Raw genomic sequence first — 22,879 nt, forward strand, 5'->3', positions numbered from 1 at the left:
TAAAGGGGTTGTAAAGGTAAAAAATGTTCTTTCGTTCATGGACGGACACAGCAGCATTGACCTTAGGGTTATGTACCTGTTCTCTAGGAGAGACTAGTCAGAAAAAAACAGCACTTTTAGTGTTAAAACACTTTAGTACAGCACCTCCTATGGGGGCGTGTCCCCGGGTACATCCCACTTTCTGGAAGCATCCAGCCTCAGTTTTCATCTGCCTAGCGTCAGGAGAGCTTGGCCTTTTCTGAAGACAATGTGCTCTAGAGTTTTTTGCAAATTATTATTTTTTTTTCTCACCTGAATTTTATTTTTTTTGTTCCTGCTTTTTGGATCCTGGGATCCCTATCAACTGCTGACTGGGTGACAGGCTGGATTTCGAATCCTTGTAGTCCCATGTTTGGCCATCGAGCGTGTGCCGGTCTTTCACTAGGCTATCCACGACATGCCCCGTTGCTCCAGGGGCGGCCGGTGAACTACATGTTCCAGGGCGCACATATGACTGGTCTCTATGGCTGTGTCAGTCTGCCGGGCCGACAGCCATGCCGCATGCGGATGTTGGTTCTGTCTGGAATGCCTCCAGCCGGTGGTGAAAGGACGGGTAAGTAGTGTCCCCTTGCTTCGGCGGGGTGATTTTGGATGGTGCATTCCTGGGGAGGTCGACTGAGTGTCCACCCTGCTTTCTTCTCCCTCCCCTGTTTCTGGGTGGCGGCTGTGAGGTGGGGGGGGCTCTGCGACTGCCGGGGATGGCTGCCTTGCTGGGGGGTACTGTGTGTTTACTGTACTGGGGCTATTTTTTTGCGGAGGTGCTCTGTCTGTGTTGGGCTGTGTGTGTGTTTCACTGTTTTCTGCACGTGTATGGCCGCCATTTTGCCCGAGCCGCGGTTCTATGCATTCGGCGGCCATTTTACTGTAGCCCGCATGCTGTTTTGTGCATGTCGGCAGCCATTTTAGAAATTCTTTGGCCTCTAGTGCCTGAAATAATGGCGCGCACACCGCGGCTTCTCTGAGTGCTGCTGTGCCGTTTCCCTCAATCAGCTCTGCTCAGCAGTACATCCTGTGGTGAGTCCCCGGGGGTCCCTGCTCTCTATTTTAGCCTGGAGGGTGACCGGTGGGTCCGTTTACTAAGGTGGCAAACATTTTTTTTGTGGTGGGCAGCATGTAGTCAACCACCAGGGCCCTCATGTGAGGCGTCTTCCCCACTCATGCCAGAGTTAACCCTTGGTGCCCCTGCTCCTGTGGCCTCGCTGGATGCTGTGACGGCAGTCCTGGAGGCGTTGCCAGGATGGAAGCGGGGGATGTCTCTGACGCAGAATCAGGTTCTGCTTTTGACCACACTTCCGTCATGTCAGAGGATGCAGACTTAACCCACGCAGACAGTGAGGATGATTCTGCTTCAGGGTCAAAGCAGGATAAGGAATTTGTGGGAGCTCTTATTGCGGGATACTCTAAGGCCCCATGCACACGAGACGCTGCCAAACTCGAGTTCAGAGGCATTTGGGCATTTTTTTCAACTGTCCCTGAACACATTTAATGTTATCCTATGTGTCCATGCACACAATCATGTTTTTGGCGTTTTAAAGCAGTTGGGTTTATGTCCGTTTTTTCAGACGCAAAATTTTGGGTTCAGAAGCGTTTTATTTTTGCGTTTTAAACTTTGGGAGGGTCTACAGTGTATTTGAGATAAGCGCTGACAGCCGCAAACGCGGTAAAACACCGCAATTCGCGGCAAAAACGGGCGTTTTGAACGCCGGTTTTTGCCTTTGAAAACGTGCGTTTAGAGGTGTTTGTAATTGCTTCTCGTGTGCATGGGGCCTAAAACTTGAGGATTTGGCGGAGGCATCAGACATGCCGGTCCCTTTTGGGTTCCGCAAGCCGCACCGCAAAAGTGTTTCCTTGTGTTCCGTATCTGGACGACTTATACAAGGAATGGGATGGGCCGCAGAAAGCTTTTGCTGTACCAAAGTACTTCGCGGTCCGTTACCCACCTTTTTTGGAAATCCTCCCCCAAAGGGTATCTCCTCCGTCAGTGAACCCCCCCCCCCTGTGTCCAGGCTGAACAAAGCTACCACGTTGCCTGTAGAAGGGGCTCCCACCTTTTAAGGACCCCGCAGACAGAGCTGAGGCCCGCTCTTTATTCACAGTGGTGGGGTCGGCAGTGAGACCGGTTTTGGCCACACTCTTACCGAACGGGCTAAGTCCCTGGTGCAGGAGCTGGAGGCGCAGGGTGCTTCTGAGACCTGCGTTGACCAGTTGGTCCAAGGTCTAAAATTTGTCTGAGTCAGCCATGGATACACTTCCCTTGCTTTCCAGGGCCTCCGCGGTGGTACTACGCCGCCTTATGTGGCTGAAGTGTTGGTCTGCGGACCAGTCCTCTAAGAAGTCCCTGGTGGACTTACCCTTTAACCAGTTCCCGACCTCCTCATGTACATATACGTCAGCAGAATGGCACGGACAGGCACATGTACGTACCTGTACGTCCTCTGCTAGACGTGGGTGGGGGGTCTGATCGGGACCCCCCCCCCCCGTTACATGCGGAGGTCGAGTACGCTCGGGGAGCGATCCGGGACGACGGCACGGCTATTTGTTTTTAGTCGCGATCGCTCCCCAGAGCTGAAGAACGGGGAGAGCCATGTGTAAACGCGGCTTCCCCGTGCTTCACTGTGGCGGCGCATCGATCGAGTGATGCCTTTTATAGGGAAGACTCGATCGATGGTGTCAGTCCTACAGCCACACCCCCCTACACTAGTAAACACACACTAGGCGATCCCTAAATGTTACAGCGCCCCCTGTGGTTAACTCCCAAACTGCAACTCATTTTCACAATAAAGAATGCAATTTAAATGCATTTTTTGCTGTGAAAATTACAATGGTCCCAAAAATGTGTCAAAATTGTCCGAAGTGTCCGCCATAATGTCGCAGTCACGAAAAAAAATCGCTGATCGCCGCCATTACTAGTAAAAAAAATAAAAATGCAAAAAAACTATCCCCTATTTTGTAAACGCTATAAATTTTGCGCAAACCAACCGATAAACGATTATTGCGATTTATTTTTTTTTTTATTTTTTTTTATTACCAAAAATAGGTAGAATACGTATCGGCTTAAACTGAGGAAAAAAAAAATTTTATATATGGTTTTTGGGGGATATTTATTACAGCAAAAAGTAAAAAATATTGCATTTTTTTAAAAATTGTCGCTCTATTTTTGTTAGCGCAAAAAATAAAAAACCGCAGAGGTGATCAAATACCACCAAAAGAAAGCTCTATTTGTGGGGAAAAAAGGACGCCAATTTTGTTTGGGAGCCACGTCGCACGACCGCGCATTTGTCTGTTAAAGCGACGCAGTCCCGAACTGTAAAAACCCCTTGGGTCTTTAGCCAGCATATTGGTCCGGGGCTTAAGTGGTTAAGGGTGAACGGCTTTTTGGGGCTTCCCTGGATAACATAAAATGCCACAGGCGGTTAGAGCACTCTGCTCCCGCAGTCTGGGAAGGGAAAGGAGCCTCGCGGTAGGCAAGGGCCCTCATTTACTACCCCCAAGCGGTCTTTTCGCTCGCCAAGTGCGACAGGAACGTTTTCAGGGTGCTAAGACGTCCACTGAAGGACAAAAGCGCACCTGGTACTGCAAGCCTACCTCTGCCTGAAGGTTTGCCCCCGCCCACAACACGGGTGGGGGGCCGGCTTCGCGAATTCACGGCTCGTTGGAGGCCTCTTCTTTCCGACTGTTGGGTTTGCGAAGTAGTGTCCTCGGGGTACAAGATAGAATTTCTCTTGTCCGCCAAACAGATTTTTTTCCCTCCAGGGCGCCTGAAAAATCTGTCGACTGTTCAGGATCTGCTGGTCAGGGGAGTGATTGTTCCGGTTCCCTCACAGGAACGCTTTCAGGGGTTTTACTGCAATTTGTTTGTAATCCCCAAGAAGGATGGGGTCCATCTAGTCCTGGACCTCAAGGCCCTCCATTGCTTTGTCAAAGTACAAAAGTTCAGGATGGAGTCGATACACTCAGTAATAGCGGCGCTCCATCAGGGGGATTTCCTAGCGTCCTTGGACATCAAGGACGCGTACCTGCATATCCCCATATGTGCAAAACACCCGCGATTTCTGCGTTTTGCGATCGGAGAGGACCACTTTCAGTTTGTGGCCCTCCCGTTCGGCCTGGCCTTTGCACCTCGGATTTTTACCAAAGTGCTTGCCCTGATTCTGGCCCTGCTGCGGCAGCGCTGGATACTTGGATGACCTTCTGAGAGCTTCCTCAAGCTCAGAGTTAGAAGAGGACGCGTCTATCACCTGTCGGACCCTTCTGGAATTCGGTTGGCTACTGAATATACAGAAGTCGGTACTGGTACCGTCTCAGCGGCTGGAGTATCTGGGGGTTGGTCCTGGATTCTTCGGAGGCAAAAGTTTTTTTTTTTGTTTTTTTTTTTTCCTCCCAGCAGAAAAGCTGCAGACTCTGTGGTGCAGCGGTTGGTGACCCAGAAATGGGTGTCGCTTCGCTTTTGCATGAGTACTGGGTCTGATGGCCTCTTTCGAAGCAGTCCCGTATGCCCAATTCCACACGAGTGTTACAGAAGGTAATAATCTGGATTACCAGATTCGGTGAGTCGACTGACCAAGTCCTCCCTAGTGTGGTGGCTGACATCTCCGGTACTCTGGAACGGAATGTCGTTTCTGCCATGTCACTGGGCCGTGATCACAACGGATGCCAGCCTCTCCGGCTGGGGGGGTGTCCCGTCAGCCCAGGGGCGTTTGGACTCAGGAGTCCCGTCTTCCGATCAATGTACTGGAGCTCCGAGCGATCAAGTGGTCTCTGGGCCTACAAGGCCGACCGGTCAGAATCCAGTCCGACAACGCCACGGCTGTGGCATACGTCAATCATCAGGGGGGGGCACACAAAGCTCGGTGGCGACGAAGTCGTGCACATTCTCCGGTGGGCCGAAAGCTACGTTCCAGCTCTGTCGGCGGTGTACATTCCGGGCGTGCTGAATTGGCAAGCCGACTATCTCTAAGTCGCCAAAAGCTAGACCAAGGAGAATGGTCGCTACACCCGGAGGTGTTTCAGACTCTGTGCCAGAAATGGGGCACTCCAGACGTGGAACTTCTAGCATCCCGTCTCAATCGGAAGGTGTCACGATTTGTGACCAGATCGAGGGACCCGTGGGCAGAAGCATCAGACGTGCTGGTAGAGCCTTGGGGTCACTACCGCCTAATATACGCCTTCCCTCCCCTGCAGATTCTTCCTTGCCTGCTACGCAGGGTGGAAGCTGAGAGGATACCAACTATCTTGATTTGCTGCGCTGTCCCTGGTATGTGGGACCTGGTGCAGCTGGTGGCAGACGTTCCTTGGCGTCTACCACTGAGAGAAGACCTGCTGTCACAAGGTCCTATCTTTCACCCTGCTTTAGTCGCTGGCTTTGACAACGTGGCTGTTGAGAGCCAGGTGTTGAAGGACCGAGGCCTGTCAGGCCTGGTGATTTCTACCATGCTACGGGCACGGAAGTCCACTTCACGAAAGATTTACTATCATACATGGAGGGCCTACATGTCTCTGGTGCGTACGTTTTTTGCAGGGGTCCGGCATGTGGCCCCTCCTGTGCATCCTCCACTACCTCCATGGGACTTAAATTTAGTTCTTTCGGCGCTTCAAGAAGCTCCGTTTGAGGACATTCAGGAGATTCCCCTTGTTGACTCTGTCTCAGAAGGTGGTTTTTCTGGTAGCAATTACCTCGGTCAGACGAGTATCTGAACTGGCGGCCTTGTCTTGCAAGGCTCCCTACTTAGTCATCCATAAGGATAAAGTGGTGCTGCGACCGCAGCTATCATTCCTTCCAAAGGTTGTTTCGGCCTTTCACATTAATGAGGACATTGTTCTTCCATCCTTATGCCCTCAGCCAAAAAACCCGAAGGAGACCACTTTTCATTCCTTGGACGTGGTTCGAGCCCTACGGGTGTACTTGTCTGCTACGGCTCAGTTTCGGAGGTCGGACTCGCTGTTCGTGTCGGTGACTGGTCCTAAAAAAGGTCTGGCGGTCTCGTCGGCCACCATTTCTAGGTGGATCAGACAAGTCGTGCTCCAGTCCTATGCCCTAAAGGGGCGGGCGCCTCCCTTTCAGGTCAAGGCGCATTCGACCAGGGCGATTGGTGCCTCTTGGGCTTTCCGTCACAAAGCGTCTGTCTTACAGATTTGTAAGGTGGCGACCTGGTCAACACCAAGTTTATAAGGTGGATGTGAGTGCATATTCGGATGCCTCCTTTGGCCGCAAGGTTTTACAGGCGGCAGTTTAAGGTTGAAGTTCCTCCGTTGAACTCTGGTTTGTTTGGGGTGAAACCTGGTTTCCTTTTTTTCCCCCCCACCCTTTGAAATTTTTGACACTGCTTGGGAACGTCCCTAAGGTCAATGCTGCTGTGTCCGTCCATGAACGAAAGAGAAAATAGGATTTTTGTACTTGCCGTAAAATCCATTTCTCTGAGTTCATGGACGGACACAGCACCCACCCCTCTGTTTGTACTGCTTGTCTACGAACTGAGGCTGGATGCTTCTAGAGAGTGGGATGTACCCGGGGGACATGCCCCCATGGGAGGTGCTGTACTAAAGTGTTTTTAACACAAAGTGCTGTGTTTTTTCTGCCTAGTCTCTCCTAGAGAAAAAATACGTAACCCTAAGGTCAATGCTGCTGTGTCTGTCCATGAACTCAGAAATGGATTTTACGGTGAGTACAAAAATCCTATTTCTCTTTCGTTCATAGACGGACACAGCCTTCATTGACCTTAGGGTTATGCTTCTTCCTACCAGGAGATTTAGGCAGAATTCTACAGCACTTAAGGTGTTAAAAACTTTCCTTCATGCCGCTCCTCCCAGGGGGCGTGGCTCCCCCAGGCATAACCCACACCCTGCTTTAGCAGCCTCGGTTTGTTTTGTGCCTAACGACAGGTCAAGGCTCTCTGGAGTTCCTGGACTCTGGAGTTTTTTTCTGGCGATTTTTCTCGCTTTTTTATTTTGTTCCTGCATTTTGAATCCTGCGATTCTTCTATCAACAGCCGACTGGGTGACAGGCTGGGTCCTCGACCCTTGTAGTCCCCCCCATGTTCGGCCTTCGAGCGTGTGCCGGCCCTCAGCTCAGCTTTGGGACGTCCACGACAAGCCCCATTGCTCCAGGGGCGGCCGGGGAACTTTGGTTCTAGGGCACACATATGACCGGTCTCTATGGCTTTGTCAGTGTGTCTGGCCGACAGCCATGCCGTTTACGGACGTTGGTTCTGTCTGGGATACCTCCAGCCGGGTAGTCGCAGGACGGGTAAGTAGTGGCCCCTTACTCAGGTAAGTGGTCTGGCTGGTGTTTTCCCTGGGGAGGTCGACTGAGGGTCCGCCCTGCTTTCCTCTCTCCCCTTCCTCTCCCTCCTTCCCCTGACTGGGTAGTGGCTGTGAAGGGGGGGCCTCCTGGGTTTTCTTTATTACCACCGGGGCCAGTGTGTTGTTGGGGGACTGTGTATGTTACTCTGGGGGGTGCTGCTGTGTTCTATGAGTTGATTTTTACCTCAGACAGCGGCCATCTTGGAAATCTCCTTGGTAACGATGTGATTCTTTCCTGAGGTGACAGACAAAGCACAGCCAGTGCTGCTGTGTTCTATGAGGTAATTTTTACCTCAGATGGTGGCCATCTTGGAAATCTCCTTGGTAACGCTGTGATTCTTCCCTGAGATGACTCAGCACAGCCTCTGGTCTCTTCTACCAGTTTTAGTGCTGTGAAACGCTGTGAATCTTCCATGAGGTGAAGACACATCACAGCCAGCACATCAGAGCACACCTCAGGTTTTTCAGCTCCCTCTGCAGCTGGGTGGGGTGGTGAATACCAGGGGCCCCCATGCTCTGCAATAACAGCAAGGAGGTGACCAGTGTTTTTTGGTTTTTTTTTGTCCTGCCTTGCAGGGTGGGTGACTCAGCGCTGACACTATGGAACTCAAGCTATGCCTGAGTTAACCCTTAATGCCCCTTCCCCTGCCACATCTGTTATGTTGGCTGTCCTGGGTTTCTTGCCAGGTTTGAAGTAGCTGGTGCCCGGATGGGGGGTAAAAAAGCGCCCCCTCCCTGAAGCCTGCTTCTAGGGATGACACAGAATCGCTGTTTTTTTCTGTTTCTGTTATGTCAGAGGCTGCAGGTTTTAACCCTTATGGATAGTGAGGATGACTCTGCTGCAGTCAGTTGCTGGCAAGAATTTGTTGGAGCTCTTGTTTCTGCGGTGCGTGAGACTCTAAAAATTAAGGATGTGGCGGAGACACCTCCGTGTCAGTACCAGCAGACTACCACGCACCGCTGAAGGGTTTCCTTGTGTTCCTTATTTGGACTATATGTTATACAAGGAATGGGATGCACCGCAAAAAGTTTGTCAAAAAATTTTGCAACCTGTTACCCCCTTGAGGGGGGCTTTAAAAAACAAAAAACAAAGTAGGTCTCTCCTCCGCCAGTGGTATCCCCCCTGTGTCCAGACTGCGCATGGCCACCACGTTGCCTGTGGAAGGGGCTCCTGCATTTCAGGATCCCGCTGATAGGAGAGTGGAGGCCGTGGCCCGCTCCCTATTCACGGTGGTGGGTTCGGCGGTGAGGCCGGCTCTGGCCGGGGGCCCTGGTCAGGCCCCGACTTAAAGGGCGAAGCTCCTGCTGCAGGAGCTGGAAGAAGGACCTCTAAGGTGGCCTTGGTGATGGCCGTTAAGGGTGAACGGTCCTTTTGGGTCTTCCCTGACTGGCATCATTGAGGATGCCACGGTTGGTAAGAGCATGCTGTTCCCACAGTCTGGGAAGGGCTAGGGACCTCGCCCTGTACAAGGACCCTCCTTGCCTACCACCGAGCGTTTTTTCGCTCGCCCTGTGCGGTGGAGGTAGGTCTACATGGTGCTTGAATCCCCGCTGCGGGGTAGCAGCGCACCTGATACCGCATGCCTAACAAGTCTGTGGACATACCTGCTTCCGCCTGAAGGTCTGCTCCCGCCCGTGTCTCGGGTGGGAGACTGGCTTCGCATTGCGAAGTGTTTTCCTTGGGGTACAAGATTGAGTTTCTCTCGTCTGCCAAACAGGTTTTTTCCCTCCGGCTTCTGGCCTCCTCCGGTTCGCCGGTTGACTCCGTCAGGGGCTGTCCAGGATCTTCTGGTCAGGGGAGTGATTGTGCCAGTTCCCTCGTTGGAACGGTCTCTGGGTTTTACTCCATTCTGTTTGTGTCCCCACGGAGGATGGGGCCCGGTCGATCCTGGGCCTCAAGTCCCTCGTTTTGTTTTGTCAAGGTGGTGTCGATTCGCTTGGTAATAGCGGCACTTCATCAGGGGGATTTTCTGGCATCCTTGGATGTCATGAACGTGTACCTACATATCCTCAAACCACCGGAGATTCTGTGCTTTGCGGTCGGGGGGGCCATTTTCAATGGTGTCCTTCCCATTCAGCGGGTTTTCGCCAGGGTGCTCGTCCCGATACTGGCCCGGCTGTGACAGCGGGGGTTTGTTATCATGGGACGACATTCTCCTACGAGCTTCTTCGAGCTCTGCATTGGTGGAGCCGTGTCTATCACGTGTCAGGCTCTCCGAGTGTTCGGCTGGTTTCTGGATTGTCCTGAAATCAGGGTTGATTCCGTCTCAGGGATACCTGGGACTGGTCCTGGATTCCTCCGGGGCGGGAGTGTTTTTTTCTCCTAGCGGAAAAACTTCAGACTCTGATATTTGCTGTGCAGTAGTTGCAGACCCAGAAGCGGTCATCTCTGCGATTCTGCAGGAAGGTTCTGGGTCAGTTGGTAGCCTCTTTCGAGGCGGTTCCGTATGCCCAATTCCACGCCAGGGTACTATGGAGGGAACTGCTGTCACGATGGGACTAGCTTCCGTCATCTCTGGATTACCAGATTCAGTTGAGTCATCTGATCATGTCTCCCCTGGTGTGGTGGCTGGCGTTTCCGGTGCTTCGGGCCGGAAAGTCATTTTTCTGCAGGCCACTGGACAGTGGTCACGACGGATGCCAGCCTCTCCGGTTGGGGAGGGGCGCTAGGGGCACTGGACTCAGGTGGTTCCTGCCTACTGATCAACGTTCTGGAGCTCCGAGCAATCAAGCTTTGCCTTGCCAGGTGGTCCCTGGATCTACAGGGCCGACCGGTCAGGATCCCGTCCGATAACACCACGTCCGTGGCGTAGGTTGATCATCAGGGAGGCACACGGAGTTCTGTTGCAGCGACGGGGGTCGCGCGCATCCTTTCGGTGGGCCGAAGGGTCCGTTTCGGCTGGGTACATTCCGGGAATACGGAATTGGCTAGCCGACTACCTAAGTCGCACTGCACTGGGCCAAGGAGAGTGGTCTCTCCACCCGCAGGTGTTTCGGGGTCTGTGCCGAAAGTGGGGCACTCCGGACGTGGACCTTCTAGCGTCCCATCTCTATCGGTAGGTGCCACGGTTCGTGGCCAGGTTTAAGGACCCGTGGGCGGACGCGTCAGGCGCGTTGGTGGCTCCTTGGGGTCGCTGTCGCCTACTTTACACCTTCCCTCCTCGGAAGCTTCTTCCTCGCCTGCTGCGCAGAGTAGAAGCTGTAGGGATTCTATCGGTCCTGATTGCCCCAGATTGGCCGCGTCGCTTCTGGTACGCGGACCAGGTGCGTCTGCTGGCAGACGCCCCCTAGCGTCTTCCCCTGGGAATTGATTTTCTGTTACAGGGTCCGATCTTCCACCCTGTTTCACAGCCACCGGCCTTAGCGGCGTGGCTGTTGAGAGCCAGGGGCTTAAGGACCAAGGCCTATTGGGCTTGGTGGTCTCTACCGTGCTGCCTGCACGGAAGGCTACCTCACGTAGGTTTTTTCCTCATACATGGAAGGCCTACTTCTCTGTGTGTGGGGAGATGAACTGGCACTCTCGTACATGCGTTGTGTACAGGATTCTGCTGTCTTTGCAGCAGGGAGTGGTTCAGGCTCTCGCCTTACGTACGGTTAGGAGCCAGATTTCTGCTCTGGCTGTTTTTACTTGCAGCGACCCTTGGCATCGCACTCCTGGGTGCGTGCGTTGGGTCAGGGGGTCTGGCAGGTGGCCCCTCCGGTGCGCCCTCCATTACCCCCATGGGACTTGAATTTGGTCCTTTCAGTGCTTCGGGATGCTCCCTTTGAGGACATTCGGGAGGTTTTTTGTTTATTGTCACAAAAGGTGATTTTATTTCTGGTAGCAATTACCTCGATCAGACGGGTGTCTGTCTGTTCTGGCGGCCTTGTCTTGCAAGGCTCCCTGCTTGGTCATCCGTAAGGATGAGGTGGTGCTGCGGCCGCAGCCGTTTTTTCTCCCTAAGGTCGTTTCGGCTTTTCACTTGGATGTGGACATTGTTCTTCCATCCTTATGTCCTCAGCCGAAGAACCCGAAGGAGGCCACTTTACATTCTTTGGATGTGGTTCGGGCCCTTCGAGTTTACTTGTCGGCGACCGCTCCGTTCCGGAAGTCGGACTCGCTGTTCGTGTCTGTGTCCGGTACCAGTAAGGGCCTGGCAGTCTCGTCGGCCACCATTTCCAGGTGGATCCGACAGGTTGTGCTTCAGGCCTATGCCCTGAAGTGCGGGCGCCCCCCTTTCGGGTCATGGCGCATTCGACCAGGGCGATCGGGGCCTCTTGGGCTTTCCGACACCAAGCCTCTGTGTTACAGGTGTGTAAGGCTGCGACCTGGTCGTCGGTCCACGCTTTTTCAAAGTTTTATATGGTGGATGTGAGTGCATCTTCTGATGCCTCCCTTCGGCCGCAGGGTGTTACAGGCGGCAGTTTAGGGTTGGAGTTCCTCCGTTGAGTAACTCCGGTTTTTGTTTGGGGTGTAACCTGTTTTTGCTGTTATTTTTCCCACCCCTCAAATTTTTTGACACTGCTTGGGGACGTCCCTAAGGTCAATGAAGGCTGTGTCCGTCTATGAACGAAAGAGAAAAAAGGATTTTTGTACTCACCGTAAAATCCATTTCTCTGAGTTCATAGACGGACACAGCACCCACCCCTCCTTTGTTTGTACTGCTTGTTACGAACTGAGGCTGCTAAAGCAGGGTGTGGGTTATGCCTGGAGAGCCACGCCCCCTGGGAGGAGCGGCATTAAGGAAAGTTTTTTACACCTTAAGTGCTGTAGAATTCTGCCTAAATCTCCTGGTAGGAAGAAGCATAACCCTAAGGTCAATGAAGGCTGTGTCCGTCTATGAACTCAGAGAAATGGATTTTATGGTGAGTACAAAAATCCTTTTTTTTCTAAAGAGCTTCCTTTACCTTAGTGCAGTCCTCCTTCACTTACCTTATCCTTCAATTTTGCTTTTAAATGTCCTTATTTCTTCTGAGAAATCCTCGCTTCCTGTTCTTCTGTCTATAACTCCACAAAGCAATGCAAGGCTTTCTCCCTGGTGTGCAGTGCCGTGCTCCCTCCTTGGACTACAGGAGAGTCAGGATGCCCACTAACACACAGCTCCTTTCTCTATCTGCAATGTAGAGCATCCTGACTCTCCTGTAGTCCAAGGGACGGGGCAAGCACGACACGCCGCACAGTAATGCAAGGCTTTCTCCCTGGTGTGTAGCTTTTTTTTTTACAACCCCCCCCCCCCCTTTTAATACTTCAAAGTGAAGCTTGTTGCTGCATGCCACCCGTGAAGAGCAAATCAATGTTCGGTTCGCTATTCCTGGGGGCCAGTCAATAGGGGATATATGCACACTAGGTGGTTGCTATTTGTTCAATCCTACCTTTAATACTCTTAGGAAGTGGTTGAGCTTCGGATTGCAATGTTGTGAAAAATAACCTGAAAAGTGATCCAAACTAGTGTCACCCTTCAATGGTTGAGTTAACAAAATTGTGATGACCTAGAAAAGTGATCCAAAATAATGTTACCCTTCAATGGGTGATAATGACCGGTTTGCATTAGATAAACCTCAAAGTGCACTTGATACTAGAGTGTATCCAATACTGTGATCCAATGTTTAAACATCAAAACCTAAACATAATTGCCCTAAATTCAAACACGTGGGCATTGGGAAGTGAAAAATCAACATATCCTGTGTATCGGACCAACTTGGGGGGGAATTATGTATATCCAAGAAGTACAAAGAATATCCACAAACAGGGGGGGACAAAGTTGATATTGGGTAGATATAATTGCATCTGCAGTATCAAATATCCATATGCTAAGTAAAATTGGAAAATAGTTTCACTAGATCTTCCAAAAAAGTGACATTTGTGATTTGTCCTCTGTGTCCGATGAAGATTTTATCAAGTGTACAGGTCAAGGTGACTTGTGCTCCCCCTTGATACCCCACTCACCAGATCCAGGTACCCCTGCAGGGGTGATAGGCGAAAGCAAGTGTGGTGGTTCCCCCTCAGTGTGGCTGCTGATGGGTTCCCGGTCCACTGGTCAGATCTTGTTGCAGTTCTTCATAGCTGCTTTCCCAGCGTTGTCAGCTCCTGGTATCCCTCATAAGACAGATAAAGACTAACTTGCATGGATAATGGAAAGGTTCCCCGTTTTTTGTGGGGCTTTTAGGCAGCAATGTCAAAGCAGTAAGATACTGGTTGCTATATAAATGGTGTAATTCCAATTATTTAAAAATTGTATGTTGTTTAAAAGCAATCAGTCTCATTTTAAATGCAGATTAAAAACACGAACGGCTGTGAGTGGGCGTGCGTTCCACAGCGCTGTACGGAACAACCGGAAATGATGCGTTTGCGAGAGCTGCGCCTTGCATACGTTTGTCTAGTAATTTCTGAGGCGATGTGCATCTCATCACGTTGTAAGTATAGCAAGTGGTCCGCAGGCTACTCTCACTGGGTGTGGTTGTGCTAATTACGAGGGCTTAGTCTGACAAAGATTTTCCTTTATTGTGCCATACATATGGCCTCTAGTGGTCTCTTGGTATACCGCACTCGTTTATGTCCCACTCCCTTACTGCGTCCCTAGTGGCCAATTATGGGAAATGCTCCCTGCGAGACCGCTTACCATCCCAGATACTACACAGTAAAAGTACATAAATAAATGACATTGCAATTCATAAAATATTGAAGGCAGGGATAAATGGAAAGAAAAAAAAACTACTTGGGCCAGGCTTGGACCCTCTTTCACGATAAGGTTTTCTATTAATTGCCCAAATCCCCCCAAAAAAAATTTATGATAAAAAAAAAAAAAAATTACTTTTAACTAGAACTTTACCCTATATTTACCCTTTAAGCCTATATAAAAAAGGTGATAACTGTATACAGTACTCCTGGGTCAGATGTTCATATATGGGGAACCATTTCTTACCCAGTGTTAGATAAGTGCTCTAGTGCACTGAGTAGTGGTACCTGAGTCCCAAACTGTTATTGTAGCAATCCCCAATATCTAATCTCCTATGAGGGGATGATCTCTCCTTTCGTCTGGGTGTGCTTCTCTTTTGATTGTTTGCCCTAACGGGGAATTTTTTAGTTCTTGAAACAGGGTTTTTAATTTAGGTTTTATGCATCTATATTTGTGAATCGGTAACCTTGGAGTTGTGGATTCTGGTGTCTCCTATTAAGCTAAACCTGTGCATTTGGAACCTTTTTCAGTCTACGGTTACATTATGGATTTGTTGCATTCAAATGTATGCCCTCAATGGCAGGCAAAGCCTTGACTTCATATAATCCAGTAATGTAGACGGTCACCTTTTTAGTCTTCTGACCATTAACCATTAATGTTAAAGATCTACAGTGTAAACATTTTAAAATGTTGCTCTAAAATGCAACCACCCCGAGCTTAGTCTTGGGATGAATGACCAGATGTGGCATCATATCATAGGTTGCACATTTTACTGCCACTTCTGCCTAGAGCCCTTTTATATGGTATTACAGATGCTGCCACTCCTGCCCCTTTTGCTACAGGACAGTCTATACTTGGTTTGCGGTGTTCTTTTTGTTTTGGACACCTACTCTTGAGTATGTATGCTCTTGAATAATGAAACGTGGCAGAAGTCAGGTGAAAGGGTGCCATTGGAAATATGCAGGTGACCATTTGGTTTGCAAATGCCCCAAACAACACTCAGTCTGTGATGTGTTCCTTGCATATGGTCTAGAGCTGGCCCTGACGGATATCTACGTCCCATTTAAGCTCTTTCAGGTAAGTAACAAGAGTCCTATTTAACCTCTTCCCAGAATCCTTCACTGGGGCGCGCTCCCGGAATCATCTGTGAGCGCCGGGTCTAGAAGACCCGGCGCATCACAGATCGTGGTAAATCGCCGCTGATAGCGGCGGTTTACCACGTGATCGCTCCGTCAAATGACGGAGCGATACGCACCTTGGCTGTCCCGGGAGTATAGAGGACTGTCTGATACTACTTCCCCGCTGACGGTACACGCCCTATCAGTTTGGGACAAGATTAACAGGTCCCTGGGTCTTTCCCCTCCTGTGTCTCCACTGGCTCCACTGGGAGGGTTTCTCTGGTTCCCCCCGGGAGAGCAGATGGCCTTCTTTGGCTCGTGGGTAGACGATGGCGACGCCAGTTGCGGGAAGCTCATGAGTAACGGCAAACTCCTTAGCTATGAGTCCCTACAGGCCAGACAGACCGGTTCACAGTTGTCCTTTTGGAGATATAGGCAGCTTCACCATTTTTTCGAAGCACATGGGCATTCTATTAGAGATATTACCTCCCTCACACCTTTTGAACGCCTCTTCATAGAAACTGACCCCCCTCCCCATCTGGTGTCCGAAATGTACCGCTTACTTGGATCAGCCACACTCGACCCCAAACCGGCGTACGTGCGGGGTTGGGAGAGGGACTTACAGACCCAGTTTTCTGAAGCTCAGCTGGCTCACCTGTACCGGCTCACTCATTCCAGCTCGATGGAATCTAGAACCCAAGAAACGAATTACAAAGTTTTGACGCGCTGGTACAGGGTGCCAGCTGACTTGGCGCGAATTTATCCCTCCGTTTCGGACCAATGTTGGCGAGCGTGCGGACACAGGGGTACACTCCTGCACATATGGTGGGACTGTCCCCGAATTCGTCCTTTCTGGGAGGACATTAGGAGCCAAATAAAAGAGGCCCTGGACCTTGACATCCCCCTCGACCCGACACATTTCCTCCTTCATGTACCTCAAATTCCAATCAGTAAGTATAAAAAAAGTGCACTGCCGCATCTCCTTAACGCGGCTAAACGTGTAATCCCCATCTATTGGAAACGTCCGCAGATTCCGACAAGGGAGGAATGGGTGGCCAAGGTAAATGACATCAGGGAAGCTGAACATTGGATAGCGACTTGTAAGGATACTCTAGACCGCTTTGAAGTAGTGTGGGCACTGTGGGTGGCACACTTAGCACGTACGAACGACCAAAGGGAACTGTCTTCGAGTTTAGACCTAGCCATACTAGAATTAGCTGAACCATCCCTTAGATCGCGGTTAGAGGGGAAACCCTGAAGCCTTGGGTTGGGGGAGAGACCCGGCCTCGGAATCGGCTCGCTCGATGCAGACCCGCAATATATCACCTGAACAACAGGTATGCTCCGATATCCCTCCCTTCTCCTCTTTCCCCCTCTTTTTTCTCTTCTTCTCTTTCCTTTTCCATCACTACTCTTTTTTCTGTTGCTCACTTCTAGTCTCTGCCCTCCACGAATTTTCTTGTTTTTTTGCATAAATGTATGGAGGTTGGGTTTAAGACAACGATATAGTTGCTGGTTTGCTCACTTCGGACCCATTACTGTAGTGTCCAGAGACTGTTGAGAGGGCTAGCACGGCTGTGCTGGCATCTCGGCCCCGCCCTGGCGCGACCTTTGCGCTGGGGTATGTTGCTCGCCGGAGGAGGAGCGGGTGGAGGTTAGTTGGAGGCTTACTTGGCCCCCCTCTGCTTGTTCCGGTGTCGGCGAGTGACAGGGTGAGGGGAATATCCAGTCATGTTTGCTGATGATGGGCCCATGGGAGCACTATTTTGTACACCATACAATGATACCAAGTTCTCAACTGTTCACGTGGAGTACAGATTCACTCTCTGTTTCTTTTGATTGATGTCCTGTGATTACTTTTATTGTCTTTCTTAATAAAAATATATTTTGCAAAAAAAAATGACGGAGCGATCACTTGTAAACAAACCGGCGTCATGTGATGACGCCGGTTCCTCCCTCTCCTCTCTGTACCGATCGGTACAGTGTGAGAGGAGAGGGGGAGAGTGGAGCCAGCAGCAGCAGCTGCTGTGGCTGGATCTGTGACAAATGCAGTCACAGATCCAGCCATCCTTCCCTGCGCAATACTCTGCAATAAAATCCATACTCTGCAATAACCCCCCCATACGCTGCAATAACCCCCCCATACGCTGCAATAACCCCCCCATACGCTGCAATAACCCCCCCATACTCTGCAATAACCCCCCCATACTCTGCAATAAGCCCCCCATACGCTGCAATAGCCCCCCCATACGCTGCAATAACCCCCCCATACTCTGCAATAACCACCCCCATACACTGCAATACCACCAATACTCCTCAATACCCCTAATACTCCGCAATACCCGCTAATATGACAGAAACAAGATTTTTTTTTTTTTTTTACAGAATTGTCAGTGTTTTTCTTTTTTAGCGCAAAAAATAAAAAACCCAGAGGCTATCAAATACCACCAAAAGAAAGCTCTATTTGTGGGAAAAAAAGGACAACAATTTCAGATGGGCACAATGTTGTATGACTGAGTAATTGTCATTCAAATTGTGAGAGCACCGAAAGCTGAAAATTGGTCTGGTTAGGAAGGGGGTTTAAGTGCCCAGTGGTCAAGAGGTTAACAAAAGCAGATTTTTCTGCATCTGTTAAAATGATGGCTCTAATATTGAGGGCTCCATCTTTGCCCAGAGCTCAAATGCCAAGCCTCTTCAGATTTCTGTTTCTGATGCTAATCCTGTTTTGCTTGCCCTAAATGGGGCAGACAAGGGACTGAGGACACTAGGCCGTTTTTGTTGAAGCTGTGGATTTTTCTCTCCCAGAATACTGCTAGATTGACAAGGGAGAGTCACCTAATGTGCTTGCTAATCTTGGAATGGCTTATGGGCTTCTACCACAACCCTAGCATTGTGCAGCTGGATTCTCCCATCATCCCTGTTCATGAATGGACAGACAGTGTGGTCTAGAATGACTGACTAGATCACACCAGACTGGGTTTTACTCATCTCTACCAAACTATCCAGTGTAAAGTGTTCAGAAAGAAGTGGTCTGTCCCTGTGGTTGATCTTGCTTTACCTATTTAACATTCCTGCTTTCAAATATTCTGCCAATCATTTTAAAGGCTCTTTACTCGCAAGTGCAACCAACTCTTGCTGCAATTTCAGGATGTCTAACTGGACAAGAGCAATGAACCACCATCATGACCCTTTATCTTTAACAGCAATTACAGGAATTACCTTGTGCTTTGCTTGGATTTCCTACAACGTTGTGTTGAGACTGATTTTTAGAATGGGTCCGTCTCCATTCACATGCAAGATCTTATGGCTAAAAGCCTAGCTGCCTGTAAGAAAAAAAAAAAAGCACCTTGCATGTACAGTGGCAAGAAAAAGTAGGTGAACCCCCCCCCCTGACCTTTTATCTTCATGCATTCTATGCATAAAGGTTAAACAAAAACCCACTTGTGTGCAGGCAGCTCCCCCAATACTTTACTGAGCCCAATGTTGATGCATCAATCTGCACAAGAGCAGTGGGTCGCTTCGCCGTTGCCTCCCGCTAATGAAAAATCACACCCAGTGAGCCAATAAGTGTGGCCAAGTCGCGCTCCATGTTTGAATGAACACACAGAGCCGCGGCTTGGAAGCGAGCCTGTCCGGGTGCCCCTATAGCAAGCTGCTTGCTGTAAGGTTCTCATTGGGTGCTCCTGAGTACCCTAAGAAGAGGATCAGGCCTGCTCAGTACAGTACAGTACAGTAAACCACTGCACAGAGCGTGTAAGTAGGACTTTTTTTTTTTTTTTTTTTAATTCGTCTTTTAAAATCACTTTAGGCTAGATAACACACAATTCTTATATCTTGTGTGTTTATTGAACACACCAATTACACGTTCACAGTGCCGAGGGGAAGAAAAAGTGAACCCATTGAAAGTGCTTTAGAGGCAATAGTTTCCACAGCTAAAGCCCAATTAATGAAATGAGTTTGGAGGTGTGCTTTAGAGTCCCGTTGATAAAAATACACTTGAGGCTGGGTTCACACTTATGTGAATTGAATGCGGATTTCTCCGCATGCAATTCACATGACAGGAGACTATGACCTGCTCTCACATCTCCGGGGCGGCTGCAGAGTTCATTGCACAGAGGTCTTGTGCTGCTTTGGCTCCATTTCAGATCCGAATTCAGGCAAACATTCGGGCCTGAAACGGAGAACAGGGACGCACCGGACCCCTGCTGTCAGCCAAATCTGAATCAAGTGTAAACCCAGCCTCAAACATTTTTAGATTGCTGTTTTATAAGAAGCATCAATTCATGTGAACCATGCCTCACATAAGAGAGCTCTCTGAAGACATACAGTGAGGAAAAAAGTATTTGATCCCCTGCTGATTTTGTATGTTTGAACACTGACAGAAATAATCGGTCTTATTTTAACAGTGAGAGACAGAATAACAGCAAAGAAATCCAGAAAAACGCATTAAAAAAGTTATAAATTGAATTGCATTTTAATGAGTATTTGACCCCTTTGGAGATCATGACTTGGTGGCAAAACTGTTGTTGGCAATCACAGTGGCCAAACGTTTCTTGTAGTTGGCCAGCAGGTTTGCACACATCACAGGACGGATTTTGTCCCACTCCTCTTTGCAGATCCTCTTCAAGTCATTAAGGTTTCAAGGCTGATGTTTGGTAACTCAAACCTTCAGCTCCCTCCACATATTTTCAGTGGGATTAAGGTTTGGAGACTGGCTAGGCCACTCCAGGACCTTAATGTGCTTCTTTTTGTTTTTGAGCCACTCTGTTGCTTTGGTCGTGTGTTTTGGGTCATTGTCATGCTGGAATTACCCATCCATGATCCATTTTCATTGCCCTGGCTTGGCCGAGGGAAGACGGTTCTGCATGGCCCCTTCCATCATCCCTTCGATGTGGTGAAATTGTCCTGTCCCCTTAGCAGAAAAAAACACCCCCAAAGCATAATGTTTCCACCTCCAAGTTTGACGGTGGGGATGGTGTTCTTGGGGTCATAGGCAGCATTCCTCCTCCTCTAAACAAGGCGAGTTAAGTTGATGCCAAAGGGCTTGATTTTGGTCTCCTCTGACCACAACCCATCCACCCAGTTATCCTCTGAATCATTCAGATGTTCATTAGCAAACTTCAGACAGGCCTGTACATGTGTTTTCTTGAGCAGGGGGACCCTGTGGGCGCTGCAGGATTTCAGTCTGTGAAGGAATGTAATGAGCATAATGATAAACCAGAAAATGCCTCTTTTCTATGCATATTCTTTATACTATAAAGTCTATAATGCTTTTGTCTGAACACAACTGCTTCTCCCATGCATCCTTAGAAATGCGGAAGTGAAGACAGCCAAGCTTGACATTACATTTTTGTACTCTTCTTGTATTTCAGCCAATCAGATGCGATTTCCAGATTCACATTAACATAATAGTGAGGTATCATGCTGTGTGTAAAAAGTTTAGTACTGCCTATAATAAAGCAGAGTTAACAGTGTAGTTCAACTTAGACAGATGTGTCAGTGAGTTGTTCCAAGCGTGCACGCAATGTTATCTAAACTCCAGAATTCGAAACAGCAGTAGAATCCATATTAACCCCTTTGTGGCTCACCCACCATTACAACTGGCGCCCAACGTCCAGGTTTTTGACGAAAGGAAGTCTGCAACCTAGTGGCCGATCAGGACAGACCGAATACAGGGACTGCGCACCCCTGGGTACGGTAGGTACTTGTATACTTACCACTGTACGATTTGTTCTGTCTGGGTTGGCATCTGGCTTTGTCGGCTTCTAGAGGTTAACTAAGAGGCAGGTCATTTTTATATCTCGCCTGGGGCTGTTTTAACGAACCTACTATTGGATTTCTACTGACTGTGCTGTCCTGAGAGTTTGCAAATTCCTAAGCCTTGCATAGGTCTACAATCTTGTCCCTGACATCCTTGGACAGCTATTTGGTCTTGGCCATGGTGGAGAGATTGAAATTTGATTGCTTCTGTGGACAGGTGTCTTTTATGCAGGTAACAAGCTGAGATTAGGAGCACTTTCTTAAGAGAGTGCTCTTAATCTCACCTCGTTACCTGTATAGAAGACACCTGGGAGCTAGAAATCTTGCTGGTTATTAGGGAATCAAATACTTATTTCACTCATTAAATGCTAATCAATTTGTAACTTTTCTGAAATGCGTTTTTTCTGGATATTTTTGTTATTCTGTTTTACTGTTAAAATAAATCTACTGACTATTGCAACAATAAAGTATGGGCAACATACTTTGGTCTGATCATGCCCATGTTCACCTTAGCTTGGCCCACCCCCCGACCTTGAGCAGAACATTCTCGTAGAGTATGAATGACAACCTATTGACTGAACCCCTATGTATCGCGGACGTTGAGCTGGCGATACAGAATTTTATTAGAGATCACCGTTCGGATGACACTAACCCTCTTACTAAATGGGAGGCCCTTAAATGCGTGATTCGGGGGTCCCTCATACAGCATGGTTCTCGTCTCAAGAAGGCCAGAAGGGCAGACATTACCAGACTCCTGTCTGTTATAAACACACTTGAGACGGCACACAAACGTAACATGGATCCGGTTACATACGTTGACCTTTCCAATGCTCGTAGAGAGCTTCTCCGCCTCCTTGATGCCAACTCTCTCATTGCCAGGGATCGGGGACGTAATCGACACTATCTCCTTGCCAACAAATGCGGCCAACATCTGGCGAAAGTCCTTCACCCCCGCCCCATGTGCTGTCCCATACAACATATCTGTACTGCTGACCAACAGAAAAAAAAAGCAACACATATGGCATTCTGGAGGCCTTCCGACGTTATTATTCCAACCTATATAACTTACCATCGCAGACTCTTCTAGCCCAGTCGGAGGACTCTAGTCTATCCGCCATGAAGGCGTATATCTCAGAAACGGCCCTGCCCCAGATAACCACCGAACAGGAATTCCTTACCGCTATTAAATGCTTAAAATCCGGCAAATGTCCAGGCCCAGATGGGTTTTCTCCTAGGTTTTTATAAATCATTGGCCCAATCCTTGGCCCCTTTAATGTCCACTGCATTTAATTCCATTGACGACACTCATCTACCCTCCGGTAATCTAGCCGCTAACATTTCAGTCATACCCAAACCTGGCAAAGATCCATCACAGTGTAGTAGCTACCAACCAATCTCGCTCCTTAACATAGATGTTAAGCTTTACGCCAAGGTTCTGGCCAACCGCCTTTCCCCGTTGTTACCCTCAATTGTCCATAAAGACCAGGTGGGCTTTGTCCCTGGTCGTGAGGCCAGAGACAACACGACTAAAACCATTCACCTGATATCTTACATCCAACACCGTGGCCTGAAGGCTTGTTTACTGTCATTCGATGCGGAGAAGGCCTTTGACCGGGTCAACTGGCAGTTTTTGCATCTCTACTTGTAGCAGTTGGGTTTGGGCCCTGCTTTTAAATCCAAGGCTATGGGTCTATACTCTCGCCCCTCTGCATCTGCCCTGGTCAACGGTTCTTCCACGCCCTTTCAGATAGCAAATAGTACGAGTCAGGGCTGTCCCCTGTCGCCTCTACTTTTTGTTGTAGTGATTGAACACTTGGCCCAGGCCATTAGACAGAACCTGTCCATAATGGGGATTCAGACACCCTCTGCTGAAACACAAGCTCTCCCTTTATGCGGACGACCTACTGGTCTATGTTCAACAACCTCACACGTCTCTCCCCTCTTTAATGAGTGAATTTTGTAGGTTCGGGGACTTTAGTAACTTTAAATTAAATATATCCAAGACTG

Source organism: Rana temporaria, chromosome 1 (assembly GCF_905171775.1).
Source record: "Rana temporaria chromosome 1, aRanTem1.1, whole genome shotgun sequence".
In the NCBI taxonomy this organism is placed as follows: Eukaryota; Metazoa; Chordata; class Amphibia; order Anura; family Ranidae; genus Rana; species Rana temporaria.